General features: G+C 38.9%; 1 protein-coding gene across 1 annotated transcript in view; it reads left to right on the forward strand.

Annotated features, from left to right (window-relative positions):
- sema3aa (sema domain, immunoglobulin domain (Ig), short basic domain, secreted, (semaphorin) 3Aa) overlaps nt 1-20,517 on the forward strand; it is an 88,469-nt gene that overhangs the window by 16,183 nt on the left and 51,769 nt on the right. The window contains exon 2 of the mRNA XM_043236733.1: nt 3,913-3,999. The gene's annotated coding sequence lies outside the window, so the exon portion shown is untranslated. The remainder of the gene's footprint in view (nt 1-3,912; nt 4,000-20,517) is intronic.

Here is a 20,517-nt window from a genome sequence, read left to right on the forward strand (position 1 = left end):
GTCATCATGACGAAAGTATTTTCCATGACAACGCTATTCCCCGAATGTCAGCATGGCATCTCAGATTGCCAGTCAGTTTAATGGTGTAAGCGTTTTCCTGGACTACCATCCGTCTGCTGTGTATTTTATTGCTTGTTTCATGCACGGGCCACAGAAAACAATTTGAGTGGGTCGAGCCGAGAATGACGACAAGAACTTAGTCAGAACTTCTGCCAGATCTTTAAATCTGAGTCTGAGAATAGTCAGCCAACACATCAGAGTCATTCTATGGCCATTATGGAGAAACAGAACTGTGGAGGCAGACTAAATCAGTGTATCCCTAAACTAACGTCAGACGTGTAGGTTGAATAAAAGGCCAGAGAGTCAAAGAACTCCCTCTTTAAAATGCCTTTGTACTCTGTGGGATGCCATAATAGGGATCCTTCCCCCTCAAAACACTGCGGTCTGATTTGCTGGCTCTCCTTCCCTTCACTCTCTCAGCTTTCAGGTGGTTGTCATTGTCCGTCCATCAGAGCTCAGTCTGGGTCCGGTTTCTAAAACATTGATTAGGCCTAAGCCTGTAACAATAAACAGTCAGCTGGGCTTCGGCGGAGTTGTGTTAGTGTTTCATCCATATGGGGGAGATAGCAAAGCATGCTGGGTAATAGCTCTCATATGCGACCTCTCATTCCAGGAGTCCTGCAGTCCTAAAGAAATCAATTAGTGATATTTAGACATTAAATATCTGATGCATACAGTTTTATAACAGATTGTTATATAAGAGTCTCCTACAACGGAACTGAATAGTGCATCCACGATTAAACCTAAACAATGTATGTGTTAAACTGATGTAAGTGTGACACAGTGCACTCACTAACATATTGTGTTTTGAGTTATATCCAATTTTATGACTTTGTTGCCACGATAATGCAGCGCCATAAACCCTAAAATCCCTGTTAAATGAATTAAACTGATCTCAGCCGCAATAATATACATTTTTGACAGGATAATTAATTAATGTGTTTTTTGTTAAATGCTTCACATTTCTCCTTCAACCCTCATGTTTTATTTTGTTTTCCAGCCATTTTGCCTTAGAGAGGATTTTCTTTTCCCACAAAAAATGCTGCTTAGTGTTTTTTTGCACTGGACTAAAACTTACTGGTTGTATATATAACCTCCCAGTATTTTAATTATTTATTTGAAATCATTTTTATACTTTTTTTTTTAATTTATCACACTTTTTACACTACTGTTCCTGGTTTCTATTATTTCCAAATTGCATTGCATCTTCAACTTCTTTCAGTTATTATTGATTGATCATAGTTTGAGGTAACATTGTCAGAAATTATCTACAAATAATGTATTATTATTATTATTATTATTTTTAACAGAAAGCAATTTTTCTGTGATAATAACCATTATTCCACAAAGATTGAGCTTTTAAGGAGCCCCTCGATATGCATTCAAATAAGGCATTGTACCTGGTTGCACTTTGTCTAGTTATGTAAGAGCAACTCCTGCGGGTTTTAGAGCTGGCCTCTTGTGGCTGTGATCGTAATTTAAAGCTACATATTTTTATGTGTGAGACAGCCATAAATAACACACAATATGCGAGATCTAAGGCCTGTCACAGTTGAGCTTGAAGTGTTGGCGAAACAATGCAGTAAATAACGTTTGGTTGATCAAGCTTTTTACTGAATAGCTGTGACACAGTAGGGATAAACAGAATTAGATCCCCCATCTGGACTACATTTGTTTATCCTGTCATTATGTGTCCAGGCCTATCACAGAAATTCATATAAGATTACCTATTATGCTGCTTAAGCTTGCATAATTTATAACGCCAATATAAAGTCATTCATTTGGTGCAAAAGGGAAGTAAACAAGGCTGAGAACAACACATATTTATATTATCCCGCTAAACTTTTAATTGTCGGCCCCCCAGTGCAAAGCAGGAGCCAGATGATTAAAGCCTCTAAGAAATGATCCCTTGGCTTGGGTTGTGTCTGATACTCCAACGCTGTTTGTTCCAAGACTCCTAGTCTCTACCGAAAACCATCAGAACTCATATTAAAGCTTGGTGTGGTGATTTAAAATAACTCTTTTGCGTGTTTATGAGAGCTGACATGATCTATTTATGGTTTCACAGATATTATTGAACTATTTAAGGGTAACTGCTAGGACTCTGGTGGCTTGTCTGGACGAGATGGGTCCTAAAATAGGGCCATTTTCTTTATCACATGCTAGCGTAATTATGCAGTCATGAGGTTACAACAGCAAGCCTCGGACAGGACTTCTGGCGACCCGTGGGACAGCGGCACCCTTTTATGAAGCTGTTTACGGTGAATGAAATGCCTTTTAGGAGGTGCTCCAAACAATACATCATCGAACCCCACAATGTTTTGAAGATTGGGGGCCCCTTTGTGGTCCCTTGGGCTCTTTCAGTACCTGTGAGAACGACGTGTCCATTCCCTCAAGTCTTCAGCTTGATTGAGGAGAATGTTTTCGGGTTAAGTGCTCCGAAATGTTTGTGGTTTTTAATTTGGAGTTCTTGACGAGCATCCAAACAATCTTGCGGCAGCCTCAGAATAACTTCCACGCTAGTGAAACCTGGTATGTAGGGAGAGAAGATGTCCCTCCGTTGATTTTCTCCGCCGCATGGTTAAGCAATCGTGGCTAGTGTTGAACCATGGGAAAGGTAAACACTTCCATTGAAGTTCCCATTATGGGATTGTGGCTTCTGCTAAGTCGGTATGGGTTGAATGAGATGGGACAAAAGATTTCTCGGTTCATTAGCTATTGTTTGCTTTGCTAATGCTAGGCTAAAAGACTGTACCCTTGTAAAAAAAAAAAGGATGCTTTTAAGCGTGAAATGTAATGTGAATGTTATTTACAATTAAATGAAAATGTGTGTTTTAAATTTAAAGCAGTTAGTTCAGCTTAAGCGCTTTTATTCATTCATTTAAGAAGAACATTTTTATATGTAATTTTACATTAAAAAAGTGTACTGCTGAAAGTACTGGCAAGAATTTAAGGCAAATTAAAATATTTTAATGCAAATAGAAGTCATCAAAACAAGTGCCCTTCTTATGACTAGACTTTGAAACAAAGATTTAAAATGTACTTTAAAGTAAACGTTGATTTGGCATTAAAAAGTGCTTCTTCTTTTTTTTAAGTGTACTTAAACATAACCTTTTTTCATTCATGTTATATTTGAAAGTACTGGCTACAAATATACTTTTAAGATTTAAAATACACTACAACTACACATTCAACACAATTAAGCATAAAAACACTTTAAAGTAAAACTTGCATTTTAAATAATAGTATTCTAAGAAGGTTTTTTGTATTTAAAAAAATGAGGAAAGTAGCCTTATTTCATTAGTACAGTTTTTAAAGATTGAAATATTTCAACACAATTAAGCACACATTCTCACACAAGTGTAGTCAACATTGTGTGGTATAAAATATGTAAATAAACAGAAGGCCATTCAGAGTGAATGAGACAAAAGCTTTCTTGGTTCATTAGCTGTTGTTTGCATTGCTAAATGCTGGGCTAAGAGGCTAGTCAACATTCTTTGGTCAAAAATATGTAAATAAAGTACACAATGGAAAGTAATTCAGATTTGTTCGTTCAATTTGTCAATTTTAGCTTGGCATGTTATCGTGTGCTAATTAAAAAGCTCTCTCAGGTAATCACAGCTAATTGCTACAATGTAATTGAATGCACGAGCAGAGGAAAACTAAAAGACATCAGCTTTATGGTAGTAATTACGCTCTCAGTCATGGCGTGCCTTGAAATACAGGAACATGTTTGCAAATCATGACTGTAATTCATCTTTAATTTGGCTTAAGATTTTCATTATGAGTCTTGTGTTGTGTCATTTTTTCAATATGGGCTAACATCAATTTTCCTGTTTTCTTTGACAACAGAGATATCGTAGCGTTTGGCACGATTCACAAGAGGTGCTTTTGGCCACCCAGCGAACGTGATTGAACCGAGACGAGCAGTTTGCCCAGGTAAGTGAATAAGCTGAGAGCCCTTACACAGCTGGAATGAATATGTTCTTGAGAAGAATCTGAGGCTTGAATAGATAATTGCAGTGTGAAGTAATTACACTTCAGCGGCTGGCATTGAGTCCCTAATGCTGTTTAGAAACGAATAACCGCACGCAGAGCTACGGCGCTAAGAAAGAAGTAGCTTGGTGCCAGTTTTACTAGACGATGTTTGAAGTTATATGATTGCGCACTGAAGTTGTAAATGTGGGAAAGAAGGCTGATAAAACCAGCTTATATTCACACGTTCTTAACCTTTTGGCTTTGACGACAGTGTTGATTTATACATTTGTCTTGTTTTCCTTTGAATCCGGAATCAAAGGCTTACAGAGGATTCGGATCATTGACCTGTCAATGGATAACAAACGAGTCTTTTCTTTTGGCCGACGCTCTTCTAATTAATCATTTGTCTTTAAAGCTGTACTTACCACAGTTTCTTTGGGGGCAATGACACGGTTTCTTGGTAAGAGGCGAGCTGCACAATTGTGTTTATATATGTGCGCATATCAGTTTTCTTTGTAAATGACAGTGCAAACCGCAAGCGTACAAGAAGCTGAAGATTTTCCCAAGGCCGTGTGTTTTTGCTAACTGAGTGTGACTGCCAGGATCCTTAAGCAGAGTGTGAAGGAACTGCGTTAAAACAAAACAAATGGTGATTGTCAGCAATATGTATGAGGTAGCTAAACAAACTGGATGCTTCTACAGTATTTATTTATTTTTTTTCTCAGACTCTTTTCCTGTCTAGTTATGATTCGATTGTTAGGGCTTTTGGGTGTTTTGCAGTTCCCTGAATGCTGCGTGAGCTGGTGTGGCGTGATCGGGCTGTTGGTGATTGAGTTTGAAATGAAGCAGGTCAGCCCCAGGGTATCTGAACAGGCTTAATGGACCTGTTTGAGACCTGCAGGGGCTATGAGCAGTGGGGGTCACTATGGGGTCATGTTTACTCAGAGCCTTCCAGAGCGTGCCGCATGCCAATCCATTTTCCCTCCAATCTGAGCAAGTGCAGCGCCACATATGGATGCCATTGGGCTCTGTCACTGGGGGGGAACTTAAAAATCCTGCCAGGAAAAGCTCTGGATATTCAAAAAGGGAAAGTTTGCTTATTTCAATACGCCGTGGGGTTTTTGGTTCGAACGACCCTTTGAGCTGCTTACCGTCAGATTTCTCCAGCGCTCTCGAATGTGACATATTTATAGCGATTCATGCTCTGGTTTGAGATTGCTTAGGCCGGCAGCAGCACGTTTCGTTTTCAAGCCACGCCGTATAGCTAGTCACATCTCATTAAGTTTGGGGCAGCTTTCTGAACGCGCTCCAGCAGTTAACAAGAGCAGTAAAGCGGACTGGAACGGCGAGGTGAGGAGAAAGGGACCGAATGTGTGGCGGAGAATGAGAGGAAGGTGAGAAGCTTGGCATGCGCTAAACCGGGCGCCGCTTGGCGGTGGAGCTCTTGGCGTCGTTAATGAGTAAAAAGTGAGCCCAAAACCACCGGACTGTGACTGGGCAGGCATAATCAATTGTTGGAAATGAAACTTGTGTAGATCATAAAAATATGAACAGCGCCATTCACCGAAAGTCCCAGAGAGTGTAAAAAAAAAAAAGTGTAGTTTATGGTGGCGTTTTACATTTTTGCTAACATACATAAACCTGGATGGCAGACCCCTGGGAATGAGCGGGAAAGGAATGTGTATCGCTCCAAATGTAAACATTCTTTTTTGGCCATTTAATCATTTTAAATACCTGTATAGAATTCAATACAGGCACAAATCAACCTCTGTGGGAGTGAGTGGATGGTTATATGTGTAGTCGGAGGTTATAGTTCCTCAGTCTCTAGCGGGTCCACTTACACTATTCTGGTCTAAATTTACAGCATCATTTTTCAGAAACTTACAGAACTTTACTGACTTGGATGGATGAGAATGCAATGATTTATAGTTTAGTCTAGTGATACACCTTTTCACTTCATACTGATAATTATTTAAGCAATTTAAAAGGCATATAATGTGTTCTTTTGTTTAGATTCTTTTGTTATAATGTGTTCTTTCTGTTAATTTTAGCTATAATAATTTAATATTTTGGTCACACTTTATTAAGTGGCCTTAACCTCTATGTACTTACTGTTCAAATGATTAATTTAAATGTAAATACATAGTAGTTAAGGTCACCTAATATAAAAGTGGGACCAATATTTTTCTTCTTATACATAAAAATTTTAGGATTTAATTTTGTGTATAGTTTACAATTTATAGTTTACAAAGTTTATAGTTACATTTTTATGTGTATGTATATGCAATATTGCTTAATTTACCTGTAAATATTTAATGTTGTTTTATTTTTCTATTGATTAAGGTTTGAATTTTGTAGAAAAAAATCATGTTATGTTACTCTAATAATTATTATACGCTATTATTTTTGTTATGCATATCATATGCATACACTGTGGCTCGTCTTAAACACAGGTCGAAATAAGACCAATTAAAATGGCTAAGGTCCACCACAGTTTTAAATGTCGTGATGGCTTGTACCAGCAATGTAAGAATGCACAGCCACACAGAGGAGATCTGCAGTCTGAAGGGTTTGTTTAATGGCTCATTAGTTGGGCCGGTATTAGTCTGGCTTGAGCAATTCAGGTCAATCTTTTCACCTCTTCCTCAGAAGGCAAAACCAACCCCTTGAGATTTACCTGGGATTAGAGCCATTTATGCACCAAATCCTAATTTAGGATTCAACAGGCAATTCTACACCCTCAGTGTGGCCCCCCTCGTGACCCTGTTCAGAAGCACAGAAGGCCCCTAAAGGAAGCTGTGATTGACTTAAAGTGAAAATCAGTTAATTCAGACAGGAATGCATTCATATCCGTCTCCTGCTGCCTCAAGAAGAGCTCCTGGAGCACAAGGTGCTTGGTTCACGATCCTCACACTTCTTCTCTCAAGGTGCTGTTGACATGTGAGGGTATTTGAGCGTGCTGAGGGCTGTATGGTGAAGCTCCAGGGGGACGGCTCTCAGGTATCAGGCTCTGATGTGTGTGTGATAGACTGTGAGACTGTTAAACCCTGACCTGGCTGTAGAGAAATGAAAACCAGCTGAGGAGCGCCTGCCTCGCTCTGTGCCGATGTTGGCATGTGCTGTCTGAGTGCGAGAGAAAGAAATGAGCACGGGGAGGACAGGAAAAGGTGAAGAATATTCAGATGACAGATGGTGCTGGGAGATGGCGCTTACTTTATGAACTGACTCTCTTTGTTGAGAAAAGGCAGAGAGAGCAAGAGAGGAAAACCCAATAAACTCCCCGCTTTGATAACAGCCTAATCAGTGGGTCTAATCTTAAAATGTGTCTCAATAATGTTAAGTGCCGACACTTGTTAAAATACATGTTAAAGTAAATGCCTGTTCTTTTAGAGGTTGATGACCTTTTTAGTAATCTGAGAATAGTTACTGGTCATATCTACTTTATAGTTATATATTATCACTTATTTAAAAGATAAAGAAACTACTTTTTCTGCTCTTTATCACTGACCATAAATACTTTTTACCAGCCAGAAAATTTCATTTTGATCATTTTTTACAAATATTCTGTCACTTGAGATAGCAATGCGATGGCAATTTTTACTTAAAACTGTACAGTTTATGAACAATTAACTGTTCCTTTGGGGTGTTATCAGAATGCTTATCTTGTTTCACAGTAAAATTATCTAAAAATCCATAAGGCAGTAAAAGTTTATTTGATGGCGAAAGTTGTGTTGGATAACTGGAATTGTTATATCTAGAATCCTGTTTATTTTTCTTACCCCGCTGGCGAATCATTTTTCATGTTTTAAGCATAAACCTTCCTAAATTTAGTTAGATTTATGCTAAAAACAAGTAACAATTTGTGTTTTCTAGATAAACGAATGATGGCAAATTTTCCACTAATATAAAAGCCATTAGAAGAATCACAGCAGATGTTTTCATCAGCAGACAGTTTGTATCTCTTGGAATTGCTTGTCAGATTCTGCTTACAAACAATTGAGTATCATGTGGTTTTCCTGTTATTCCCGTCCCTCTCTCAAAGGTGAAAGGTCACGCCGGCGCTGTTCTGACCAGCTCTGTGTGTTATCAGGTATGTCAGGTTTAATGGCACGTGGGGGTTCGGAGCGCACGGTTCCTCTGGGAATACATTAATTAGGAATTACGAGAAACAGATGAAAACACTGGCAGTGACTCGGATGCTGCATTGCTTCATTCTGTAGTCATTTCAGTTTGTCTACAGCTGTTCGACAGTGTTTTATGCAACACGGGGTTACTGTGATTTAGCGAATTCCTCTTGTGCAAAAACACATCCAGGCAGCTTCCTTGGAGTTTCCTAACAAGTCATTAAAAGCATTTATTTCCCGTGGCACAAAGGGGGCTATTGTTCTACTCCAGTCTCCATTTTTACTGTCACAACATTTTCATTTTTTCATTACTTCAAGATGGGAGTTACACGAGAGCGTCTGTTGCTCTCAGAGTGATCTATGGGAGGTCAGGGAGAAAGTCTGTGACCATGTGTGAATTCTCTTTATTTAAAGCTGACTTTAATACTAGCGTATGTTTAATCTAGATCCCCGCGCTGCCCTGGCTTCAGCTATAGGATTTCATTTCATTTCTGGAGAGATGCCCTCAGCATCAAGGATGTAATTTCAGGACTCTGTGCATTTGGAACTCTCGATCCATCTCGCCCTAGATGAAACAGGTTTATTATTACAGCAGGGATGTAATATCAGCCTGAGTGTTTCCACTGGCTGGGAATAATGCCCTGAACACGCTGTTAACCACTCGTACACCACACATGGGGAAGGTGTTTCCGTCAACTTCCAAGATGCCTCGGTCATTTCCGTGACTCCGCAGACACGCTTATGTTTGTGCCCTTGTTCTGGGTACGCTTGTGTGTCGTGCCGGAGATTAGTCCAGTCAAAACAGCTGTGAGGATGGAAATCGGGGATCTCGCCCTGTTGGAAAATGTGGAACCTAATAGTGTTTTGCTGGTCCAAACTGGTCTGGACTGTTGATCAGCTAGACTAACAGTTGTTGGGACTGATCCGGACAGGGCTCAACAATTAGGATGGCATGCTGCATGAGAGAGTGTATATATAGAGAGAGAGAACATATAGAGTTAGATATGTTTCTAGGTCAACATATTTTGTTGACCCTGGGAATACACTTTATCAAAAAAGTAATCTTGACCATATCCCTACATCTAAACCTAACCTTACTCGTGAGTGATCTGTAAAATGATAGATGATGGTCAGTGATGTACAAGCACCAAGCGCTGATTATTAACCTAAATTAATAATATAATTTTCTCAATATTTATTTGTCGTCTTTTTTTTGTAACTTCATATTCCAAATTTTCAAAAAGTTGTATCTCTGCCAAATATTGTCAGAAGAATAAACAAATCATGCATAAATGGAAAGCTTATATGCTATCAATACACTTATGCATTCTTTGATTTTTAATACAATTATGTTACATTTATTTTAAATAAATATCATATTTTGTAATTCTGTCATTTATGATCATTGCTGTATGCGTATTATAGTTATATTATCCTTTCCATGTTGTCCATGTTTCATTATGTACCTGTATTGTACCAAATGAGGTCAGTCCTCATCACTGTCTGGTAAAGGTCAGTCATGGGAGACTGGTACCTAGACACTGGCTCTATAAATCTCTTATCTGACCCAGATGTGCTGCGAAGGTCCGTTTGATCTCTCACCGGGCCTGGTAACGGTTAGTAAGGGCCGCTCGCTCGCGGCCCTAAAAAAGAAGGGGATTGTAGCAGAGCGGGAATAGAAAGATGATCCAGACTCCAAGGGAGAGAAGTACCGTCCAGCTGTTGGACAACATCACTTCACACTTACCTCATACATACGAGAGTAAAATCCGCAATATCCCAGGCTCGAGCACGCAGACCGTTGCCTGTGTGTGTGTGTGCGTGTGCAGACTGTCTGTCTGTTTGTGTGTGAATGAATGTTTGTGCCCGTCCATCTGTACGTCCTAATGAATACTCATTTGCCGCCAGTCTGTGTGGCTTCTATTGTGATCCACAATGACTGCTGGAACTAACGACTTGAGGAGATAAAGGAAATGAATTCATTTAGTCTTTTCCTTTTGGAACAAGAAGGGGGGTTGTATGTAGCTTGATAAATTATTTTGTCTCATCATCTCAATTGTTCACATTCAGGCCGTTCTCCTGCGCCACCAAGATTACGCTTTAGTCTGAACCAGATAAAACGACGCGCGTCTGCTGTTTTTTTCCCCTACCGCCCACTCGTTTACCACACCATTGCCTCAAAATCTCCCGCCGGCTGTTTCCTCATCTCCTTTTCCTATTTCATACTTTAATAAACCACAAACTTACTCAAAACGCACCACCCAGGCTTCAGACCACATACGTGTAGGATATACATTTACAGTGTGGTTGCAAGCCAACCTCAAATCCCCAGATTCAGGCGTATAAATTGTTGTATGCGTCTGCACTTGTCTTTTCTGTTGTGGCCGCTGCTGCGCATAATCGTTTCTGCCTCACATTTGGCAAAGCTTGAGCCGATATCTAATAAAACCTGCATGCGGCATGCATGAGCTGCTGACAGATCGGTGTCGGGCGAGAACAAGAGAAACAGATTTGAAAACTGTCACCTCATTGCTGGTTCGGCCCTCGAATGGACTCCCTAATTGAATAATCGAAGATGTTCTTGGAGGAAATTAAAAAATCACTCTTGAGAAATTGGGTTATCTAAGTAGAAAATTACTGTATTGATTTTTGTTAAGGCATTGCATAGCTTGTGGGAGTGAATTCGTTGTATTGTATTCTCCATTTCTCTTGAAGATGAATTCTTTTCTTAATTATTTATGGCTTGTTTTTTTTTTTCTTCACATGTTTGTATCACGGTAGTCTCAGGTATGAAAACTTTTGAGTATATGCTTTTATTTTGGTGAGGGGGTGGATTACATAAAATTCAATCAAATGATTTTTTTTTTTTAAGAATTTGTAATGGAATTAATATAAATGTATAAATGAATTGTAATATTATAAAGCTCAAATAAAATGAATATTAATGTGGCAAACTAAATAAATATATATATAAAATATGAATTAAAAATATAAAATGAGTAAGTGTATAGTGAAATATGACTAAAAATAATGAATTGAATATTAATAAATATATTTTTAAAATATTTTAATAAATTAATAAACGTGAATACATTATTCATAAAATAATAATAGTGTGACAGTATCACAAGCAAAACAAAAAACAAGAACATTAAAAACAAATGTGCATATGCTTACAATGATGAAAATGAGACTTTAATGTTGGTATTTCCAAAAGTGATTATACTTTTATAATTATAATTTTAGAGACATACAATGTTATTTCGAGTATTTACTAATTTTACCTACTTACCTACCTTCTAACTTACAGATTTTATTGCGCTAATCTGGAAAATCAAGTGACTAATCCTAAATAATGTTTCCTGTCAGACTGATTAAAAATGTGTGTAAAGTTGGCAGTCAGATTGAAACTGGTCATTTCAGTCAGTGCTTGTCATTTTTGTGTACGGTATGCATCATCGGTCAGTAAGCGGGCTGTGGGCGGTACGTGGGTGCGCCGTCTGAGGCTGAGACTAGGATCTAGGTAACTAAGAAACCGGTTTTTGATTGAAGACAAACCAACACACCTCTATTTGAGCATTCATCACGGAAGATCTTCGAGACAATCCCTCCAAATGTTCTGGACCTTTAGAGGTGGGCCAAAGGTTTGCCTTTGTGTTGTGTGGGTGCATCAGTCGAGCAGGATTCCCACCTTTAGAGTCGGGTGTCTTGTTTCACGCTTTTAAACGTGTGCAGATGAGTTCGAGAGACATGACAGAGCTGTATTTATCATGTCAGGAGCTTTTCTTTCGAGCTGAATAAAAACGCCTCTGTGTTTGGTTCTCTCCATGGAGACGGGAATGCCAGAGGAGGGCCAGATCTGTCACAGAAGATTATGCCAAGGTGCTGGCGACCAGGAAAACGGTAGTTAAATGAAGAAAGCAGGGGAAAAAAACTCACTGCTATCTTAGATATCAAGCTGAAGGTTCGAGTACTTTGACCTCTAGAGGGGCCATTTAAAAAAAAAAAGAGAGAGAGAGAGAGAGAGTGGAAAAGACAACTGGCTAATAAATTAGTTTGACGGGTGGGGAAAATGAAAAACCTGTGTGGGTTGCAAGAACTGAAAACTAGTAGTGAGCAGAGAATGAACTAGATTTTTAAAAATGCAAGGCTGGGTTGTGAGATCAATCCAACTGTAGACAGGCGGCTGGTGTAAGGTAATCAGAGTGGTGAATGAGACGCAGCCCTCTCTGCTGAGCCAGCGTTAAAGACCGCTGCCTTCATTTGGACCACTAGTCCTCCGAGCAACTAACACAGTCGCCCCCACAATCCCTTGCAGCACACAGATTGTGTCCTTGTGGTATTTATGAGTTGGACTTCTGGAGACAATGATGGATTTGCCCAGTTTTGATTACTATGCCGATTCGCAAAGAAAATGTACTGGAAGATTGTCGATGCAGGAACTTTTTAGAGAAGAAAGCGAGCAGAGGAGAAGCTATGATGCCTTTTAAGAGATATACAGATTAATAGTAGTAAATAAATAAAGTAAAAATATATTTTTATGAATATGTTTTTAAATATATATATATATTTTAATATTTAAAATAAAAACATATTTAACCTTAAAATTTTACTTTTTTATATATATATAAATATTTCTCCTGTTAAATACATTTTTATAAATATTTTTTTCTAATGCATACTTTTTAGGGCACTGTTTAGCATCAGTTTGTTGTGTTTATTCACAGAGCTACAATTATATTGTATAAGGCATTGGTCTGTTTCCAGCAACATTTTTCTCATCTTAACACATTACTTTGTGGTAAGAGGATGTGAAGTTGCAGTGAACCATAGCAGGAAAGTGTCCATTGTTGACTGCAATTACTCTTATTCAGAAACCCATCCAGAAATACCTCCACCAAACATCTTGGAAGTTCTCTGGGTCAAAGGTATTTGGAAACCTTGTGCTGAAGTGTTGGCTTTTTCTGCGTCTGTGTTTGATAAATAGCAACGCAGCGTTTCATTCTTCACAGACAACTCTGCTGGAACAGCTAATTTAAAACAGGTATTATGAATTCACATATTGATAGCTTATGATTATTCTTTGAGATCCTTTGAGAGTCTTTAATTGGAGAAAAATCTTCTTTTTTTCGTTCGATTTATTTGAAAATAAAAAAATAAATAGTTATAAATAATAGAAGCAATGGTGTGTGACCTTCTAATTATTAGGTTTAACATATTTCAGCTACATCACTAGCAGGTGCATAAAATCAACCACACAGCCATGTAATCTCCTTAGACAAACATTTTTAGAATAATGGGGCCCAGCAACACAATGGCCCTGTGCACAAAGCAAGGCAGATAAAGAAATAATTTACAGAGCCTGGTGGGAAAAAAAAAATGACTGGCCTACACAAAACCCAGACCTGAACACCTTTGGGATAAATTTGAATGCAGATTGCTAGCTGGACCCCATCACCCAACATCAGGGCCTGACCTCGCTGATGCTTGTGTTTGAATGAGAGCAAATCCCCACAGCCATGCTGTAACATCTGGTCAAGAGTGGAAGCTGTTTTAGAGACATAGCGAATAACAGAGTTGTGAGCCATTCACAATTAAGCTGAGAATGCCTTTTAGACTCCAGTTCAGTTTTGGGAAAGCAAACATGATATGGAACTGAATTATAGATATATAATAAGATACACTACATGTACATTAATGGACAGATGAATATATACATAGATGGATTTATACAGATATAGGATGAATGGATACATAAATGATGTAAACGGATACCTAAAGTAGCTTTGGATAGATGGATGGATACATAGATGGATAGATGACATGCATAAATGGATGGATGAATGGATGCATGCGTGCATGGACACGTACAATAGATATATTAATAGATACACAGATACAGGTAAATGGACAGATAGAAAATAGATGAATAGAGGTACATGGAGAGATGTATGTGAGGACGGGTGGATAGTTAAATGGAAATATGGATGGAAACATGCAGTACAGTAGATAGATAATACTGTAGAGACTGGTACATGGATAGATTGGTAATATTGTCATTGTCCAGCTGTACAACTAAACATTTTTTTGCTCTCATAAGTACACACACATACAGAGCGTACGCTTAACAATCAATGAATCAATGGTACAGACGTAAACAGGTGTACAGCTGGTGCAAATGTGAACAGGTGTCCAACAGTCAGTGCAAAAGTAGCAAATATGAAGCGAATGAAATGTTAATAAATACAATAGAATTACGGGTTAAAAATCTAAATATGTAGAGTATATTGCACAGCTACACCAGTATCTCTAAGAGAATTAGTGTATTATGTCCCTAGTTTTTTCCATATCTAATCTACAGATTCAAGGATGGATGGATAAAAGGATAAATGTTACATTGTAAACATTACATTGATGTTATATACATTATTATATATACTACGTTATATTACATGAGCTACGTTTTTGTACATAAGCACAACCTGCTTGTTTTCTCTCTCAGTTTTAGGGAGTTCCTGGCTGCTATCCACAGCAGTCCCAGATCTTGCGCGTCTCTCTGGGTGTGTGCTTGTACTGAAGGTCATCCAGACCGTTCTGTTGTTCCATTCCAGGGAACACATTAAGCACTGGAGGTAGTCTCTGCCAGCTCCTGTAGTCACAGACATGTTAACTTCGCTAGTGAAGGGCATTTGTGTTTCATTTCCTCTCGCCCTCTCCCTGGCATCAGCCATCGACGCAGCTTCCCGCTGAGAGGAAATTAAAATCGCGATTTATTGAAATTGTTTCATTACCTAGGTACAGTAATAAAGAAGTCACTCAAGTGCAAATCTTCATTTTTTAAATTTATTTATATATTTTTTTTTAAACTTCTGTTTGGCAGCTCACACACAGAGCCATAACTCTGTTGTAATAGAAAAGTAAATTTGAAGCATAGCTCTCATTAGTTTCAAAGCAACTCGATTCAGTCTTTGAAAAAGACATCGCTTTTAACGACTTTAATCAAAATCAACATCTTGATCAAACGCGACGGAATAAATCTCAAATCCGGGAAGGGTTTGTCACTGTAAATGATGCGAGGAGATGCATACTCAGCTGCATACTGTGTGCTCAGCTTTGTGTGTGAAGTATCGAGGGGTAATATGTCACAAAGCAATCTCACGCTGAATAGCCTGATCCGAACAGTATTTAATGGCAGTCGATTTCCCAGACTACTCGCTGTTCTACACTCTGGTGGGCCACAATCACCTAACAGCTGTCAATAAATTACAGCGGCCAATCTAGCGGGTTGGCCATTAATTTAAAGTGGCCAATATTTCATTACAGTCAATGTTATGCTTGTGCGTCTTTGTGTTTGGTGTCGTTGAGTTTGTTATTGCCTCTCTGTGCATTCGCTGACTTTTCGTGCAATATTGAATATTTCGGTAGACAGTGTTTCACTGGAGATGCTGAGCCATAGTTGAAGGCCGTTGGTCTTTTGTCCTTTGGTTTTAGAGTCTCTCTGGGTTTATGAAACATATGTCAGAACAATCAGTACGACTGACGGCTGTCAATAAAAGCTGATAGGCGGAGAGGGGGGTGACATATGTTCTTTATAGGGGGCATTTGCAGTCGTTATAAACCCTACATGAATTCGCACCTCCTGTTTACAGCTCAGAGCTTTGCTTTGAGTTTTCACACTGCCACCGCTCGCTTTCACGCACTCTCTCTCACACACACACACACCTGGAATATGTTTGCTTCGCAAATCCATAGGAATGGGTTTCTTTTTAAGGTTTGTAAATGAAAATTTGTGGTTCTTGTGGGAGGCCGTTCAAAGCCGTTATTTTTATTTTTGATGAAGACGTCTGTCAGAACTCGTCTGTTCGTTGTCCTAGTGAAGTGGAAATGGTTTCGTCGGCTCTAATGTGTTGCGGCTACCGCATGCATCTCTGAGCTGGAGTGTGTCGAGTGGAAGTTTTGAAGATGAGAGTATGTGGCGAAGCGTCTGGGTTAGAAGGTCAGCGTTCTGGATGAGTTATAAGAGCTGAAGTCGAGACCTTACCTCGTTAGTGTGATGTGAAGTCGGGATGTCATGATGTGACAGGCCACACCAAACATGGCCCAGCATTCTGCTGTGTCACGGCCTCTTGGTTATAAATACCCGTGTTTCCATCACCCAACTTTAGTCTTTCTCTTTATCGCTTTCTCTTTCAGCTTTTTTATTCATTTAGCTCAGTGGGTGCTCTTTCATATCTCAGGAGACTGAATAGAGTCAGTTGAGTTAGGAGAAATAAAAATTATAGCTGTTGAATAATTAACTGAAATGTCTGAAAATTTGTATTATTATTATTATTATTAATAATAATATTGTTAATTATTATTATTATTTCTCATAAACATTTTACAAGACATCAGGGCTGTACTATTTACATTTAATTTCTTTACTTTTTTTATTTTTATTTTATCTCTCTGAAATGAAACACGTGAGATTATTAGAGTATTTTCAGAAGAAGAATTAGTGTATTATGTCGTCTTTTTGGTTCTCACCTCTACCCACTGTTCTTTCTTTCACTTTCTCCCTTTTTTGTCTTCTCTTTCATCTCATAAAAGGGCACAAAATGGCCAGCAAATCCTCAAAACATGTTTATGCATCCCGTGTTACCCTCTCTTTATTCATTTCTTAATTGCACCGACCAAACTTGTTTTCAAAAACCACATGCCCCTTAAAAATCACCATCCAGTCTCTGTCCAGCCAATTTAACACTCTTTCTCTCTCCACGCACACATCTGGTTCAAATTTCTAAACCTTCTATTATGTTCTACCTCCTCAGCAGCTCACAATGGCCTTTTATAAAAACTTCAACCCGTCCTACTGTACTGCCATTGATTAAATGTTTGCTTTAACATAATGTGCTTCCAGAGATATCCAATCATCTGGCCGAACAATAACTCAAATTGTGTTTGACATTGTTTGATTGGTGTTTATGAGCGATACGTCCTCTCCGGGCCTCTGTGTGACACCGAGTTGAGGAATGCCAAGTTAATATGCTTTTAAAATTCGCAAGTTTGTTGTCCATGATCATCAATCATATTGAAAGTTGTTGTCTTAAAGTTGCATTAGTAGCAAAAGAAGTGATAGATGATTTCTTTTCGCAAGCCATATGCATCAGAGCACCCTATTGGATCCGTTAGGGACCAGGAATGCGTGTGATTGGTTGACATTTTATCCTTTAAAAGCCAATAAATGCCTCACAGCACACAATATTCAGTTTCATTCTAACAGTAAGTGAGTTTAAGTGTTTTTCAATGGTTCAGACATGCATTGAGGTAAAAAAAAAAAAACGACTGCTGGATTTTACATGAAGATGGAAGTGCTTTCCACAAGTAGCTCACTCATCTCTCTGTGTTTACAGTCAATAAGCTCCCGGGTGCTATTTCAACCCAAGGGGCCAAAGGGCTCTGACCTCATTTCTCAATATCTCTGGTATGGAAAGATATTCTTTCTCTCTGTTTTTCCTCTTGTCATGCCCGCTGTTCCTGATCACACACTCATTTCGTCACTACTCTCACGTTCGGAGATCAATTAGTGAATTGAGGTGGTTGCGCACCCTCCAGCTTTCCTGCCATAGGTTTGGAACATTCCAGAATTGCACGAGGCGTTGAGTAATAAGTCAGCAGCTTCTGAGGTCAGAGGTCAGAGGTCGCCTAACCACGAGGATCCCCAGGGCTATTTAAGGGGTGATGGCTTTGCCCGTTTAAAGGGTCACCTGTAAATGTCACCCGTAAGATGTGAAGGAGTTTAGGATGAAGGATTAGTTCACTAAATGAAACTTCTGACATTATTTAATCAATTTCATGTCATTTTTCGATGGAAGACAAAAGGAGACATTTTTAATAATCGTTCTTGCAATGCAGTAGCATTCCTTTTGACTTTCATTGTACAGAAAAACATGCATATATACAGTATGTATAAACATCATAGAAAGTCATTTAATTTTGGAGTGACATGAGGGTAAGTGATGTCAGACTTGTCATTTTTGGGTGAACTACCCTTTAAAAATGAGTAAAAGCTTCATAAGTCACAAGATAAAAAAAGATTTCTTAACCAATCTGATCATTGAGTCAGTTACTTGGATGTAAGAACCCAATGATTCATGAATGAATCATTTACCCTTTTGTGAACCAGAACAACTGATTCATTGAAAAGATCTGACTCAAAACAATGATTTCATAAATCATACATGCTGTGCATTGTTACTATACTTTTCTCATGCACTCTCATAAACATGAAACTAACAAAGATAACAATATTTTCAGCTAATAATTTACATTCAGTGAGTAAATTGCTTAAAATGTTTCTTTTAGAAAGTAGCATTACTAGCAAATGAAAGCAATAGATGGGCATAATTTCAAAAGTCATATACAATAGAACAAAACCAGAGCTACTTGCATTATTTTTGTGCGCTTTTTATCTGCAGTGGAGATTAAAGATTGAAATGAGGGCCTAGAGTTTAAACGTGGTTTTGTGGAAAATCTGTGTTTGTAAGCATATGCGTCTCTGTATATTCCTGCACCCAGAAACTTTGAAAGAGGACCAGTGGTTTATTTAAGTAAAGCGCATACATAACTTTCACAAAGCCAAACCCACAAAGCCACATCGATCACCCCCCACTGCACCGTCTCCATGTTTACCACAGTCATTTAAAAATGCCAGACTTTATATTTAATTGTTAAAATGTACTCACAAATAAGTCACGTAGCACTCATTTTTTCTGCCACCACCCATGTAGTGTCCGTAGGTGTCGCATGCATTCCTTGTTTTAAAGGCGGAGAGGAAGTGGATCTGTCAGCAGTGAACTCTCTGACCCTCGTAACAGAGCTATCAGCTGCCTCTCCGGCTGCATCGCTGTTGCTGCAACGCTGCTTTGTTGTGTGTTTCTGTTCTGCTGCAGCGTTCTATAATCAACCACTGCATTGCTGCATCAGCCCGTGTCTCCGTATGTTTGTGTGTGCGGTTTCCTCTGCCTCATATCATCGCACTATTTATTTGTGCGTTCTGAGCTGCAGAGCCTGTCTTTTATGATTGCATATTCAGCCCTGGATAGTTTTAAACGGTGCGATGCAACTTAGTTTCTTTGTAGACGGCTTTGTTGATTTAGATCGAATGCTTCGCACGATGCATGATGATGTTAGGGGCGGTGTACCTGTAGGTTATCGGAGGAGTGTTACAAAGAAGCTGCGCCTGTTGGTTGTAATAGCTTGCAGACGCATTGATTTCTAACTTTTTTTATTCTGTTTGTCTGTCAAATCCCATTGCCGTTTGAAGTATTGTTCACACTGCCCACTCGGTATGACAGCATATGCAGATGGACGTTGCTTGTACAGTATGTCGAGCGCGTGCGTGTGAAATACAGTTAAACATTTGTTGTTTTTCCCATTGCTTCCCCATGCTCTGTAATTATTTAGAAACCACAGCCAGGACATAATACAGTTTTATTGAATCTAAGCCCACACATGCTGGCCTGACTGCAGGTGTGTGAGTGAGTGATGGCAGCAGTTCATTAAGGGGACGGCCAGAAGTGGAGAAAGACCCTCAGGAGACACATACCGAATGTTATGATGGATGGTTGTATCAGTCACAACGGACCACTCACTTTTACTGTCAGAGGCTCCTGTTTTAATAGACCCACTGCAGCATATGATAGGGAGACAGAAAGGCAGAAGGGTGCAGGGTGAATTATTCACAGAGAAAGACTCTCATACCGAACGGCCCCCAAATGTTGGAGAGGCGTTCAAAAGTCTGAACCGATCGTAATGATTCATAAAAGAGAGAGGATCGAGACGTTTTGACGAGAAGGAGAGGCAAGGGTTTGCAAAGGCCACGTAAGAGTTGAGAGCCAGTCAAGCGTTGTTGACGACACAAGATGACTTTTCTTAATGAGCTGGCGCTTGGAGTGCTAAAATCACAGCCTCTTGTACACACTTTGAGATTGCATATAGTGACATTTCATCCCTAACAGACCCTTGAGAAGTCAGTGGAGCAGCACAAATGAGTGTTGTGCCACGAGTGGAGACGTTTAGACAGCACTGATAAAGGAAGCTAGATTTTTACATTTTCAGAAAACAGTGTTGTGTTTGTGCCATGCGTGCTGCTAGGGTTTTTTGATGAGTAAATTATATAAACTTTTATTTAGGTCTTTTATTTAATGCTAACTTTAATTTAAGCAATTAATCCAAAATAAAAGTTTTGTTTACATAATATGTGTATGTGTGTGTTGAACATGTTTGTTATGTGTATATAAATACACACACACATATATATATATATTTTGAAAAATATGTATTTACATGCATGTATGTGTAATCATATAATTTA

The sequence above is a fragment of the Puntigrus tetrazona genome, chromosome 4 (assembly GCF_018831695.1).
Source record: "Puntigrus tetrazona isolate hp1 chromosome 4, ASM1883169v1, whole genome shotgun sequence".
NCBI lineage: Eukaryota > Metazoa > Chordata > Actinopteri > Cypriniformes > Cyprinidae > Puntigrus > Puntigrus tetrazona.